This window comes from Cyprinodon variegatus, unplaced genomic scaffold (genome assembly GCF_000732505.1).
Source record: "Cyprinodon variegatus isolate N-32 unplaced genomic scaffold, C_variegatus-1.0 Scaffold162, whole genome shotgun sequence".
NCBI lineage: Eukaryota > Metazoa > Chordata > Actinopteri > Cyprinodontiformes > Cyprinodontidae > Cyprinodon > Cyprinodon variegatus.
In genome coordinates this window covers 670168-672055 of record NW_015150615.1, presented here as the reverse complement: position 1 = coordinate 672055, position 1888 = coordinate 670168, and positions in this window count along the sequence as shown.

Here is a 1888-nt window from a genome sequence, read left to right as displayed (position 1 = left end):
GTTTTTCCTCTCAACTGTAACTACAAGCATGCTTAGTAAGAGGGATTCCTGTGAGTCAATAAGTCAATGCAATCAACTGGTTTTCCTTAGAAAATTTTAAATTAATCTGACTGAATGATCTGGTGAACTGTACAGTGTCTTGAGATGACATGTGTTGTGAATTGGCGCTATAGAAATAAACTGAATTGTATTGAATTGAAAATGTACCTAAATCCATGTTTATTTATTCTTGGATCAGTTTGCAGTTAGGTGACATTCCCTTATTTTCCTATTAAGAGTAATCCCCACAGTGTTGGAGTTAAAGATGCCTCATCGCTGCAGCTGCTGTTTCTCTGCTTTAGATTTGTGTTTAAGTTTTAACTGAGAGATTCTGAGGGTAATTTATCTAATGGATTCCATTATAGATCAGACCTGTTACTGGCTCTCACCTCTGCTCTGTTTTATATTGAAATGTTTTAAAACTGCAGTTTATTCGCCTGCATTCTGGATGAATTCCTCTAGATGGCACTACACCCTCAGGCCTGTGTTCACCCTAGTTTTAACAGAGATGAGTCAATAAAAGCCTCTTCCTGGTTTATAGCAACTTGATCATATTTACTGACCAGTTAATTTGAGTTTATTTTTTCATGAAAAGCTAGATAGAAATAAATCAAATGAAGTTCACTAAAATAAAAGTAGATGAAGAAGGGAAAAAAAGAAGAAAAATTCAGCTCTATAGTTTTATTTTTTTATATTTGGGAAGTTAAAACTGGAAGGTTTTTACAGATGATGAGGGAGAAAATAGAATACTGATATAAATAATAATGAGGACATAACAGATGTAACAAAGAAATAATAAATGTGATCTATATTCTAATGATGACATGAAATAAACCTTGATGGATGTGTTCCTTTCTGTAACACACTGACCCTGAACGCAGCCCAACTCCTGTGATGCTGTTAAACAGCTGGACTGTTAATCAATCAGACTCACATCTGGAAGAAGAAAGGGTTCACCTACAGTAGTAGCCATTCAAAATCTTCCCACTGTCCTTGATAGGCCCTTGGCTGGTCACCTACAAATCCTTTTTAAACTTCAATCCTTGTACTAAAATATTCTTTCTGTCATGATTTGTGGACATTAAGATCTAAAGAGAAGCATCATCTCATGGTCAGACCCTGTAATCCAGTGAAAGGATGGAGTCAGAGTAAAAACATAGGCAAGAGCAGGTCACTGCAGTGGCTGGAAGGTAGAGGGGATTCAGCTGGGAGTTGCAGGGAAGTTCGCTGCCAATCGGCTGGAGTTTGACTGGAAAGGGTGATTTTGACCAGCTGCTACTGTAATAGAAGGTTCAAGATGGCCGCTCCCAGTGTCTGTGGGTTTCATGCCCTGCCATTGCATATAAACATCGAAGTAACGCTGCCATTGTGATTTTATGTCTCTCTGTGGATCTTTTTGAGCGTTTTGGTTCACTGTTGTAACTCTTAAAGAAATCACTTTCAGTAAACACATCTGACTCTCCCTTCCTTTCTTTTTTCCACCCCCCCTCCCCCCATAATTGTGCATGCATGCTGCGTGCTGCACCATCGTCTGCAGGCGTTTGGTCGGTCACCAGGCAGATGGTGACCTGCAGATGAACCCGTTCTCCAGCTTTCTGCTTCTAATTTCACCACCCTCCATATTTTGTATCAATTCTGTGCAGCTTTGCACTGAAACCACAAGAGGGCGCCATAGACCAGCTGTTTGCATCAAAGCAGCTCAGGCGGTTTAGCACAAGCTTGTCGCACTGCAGAAACACACTGGAATTGTGCTCAGGAGAAATGAAATACATCGACAAAGTCTATTAAATGACTTTATTTGCAGCTTATTATTTATTTAGCATTAGGAATGTAAGTACACCACTAAAAC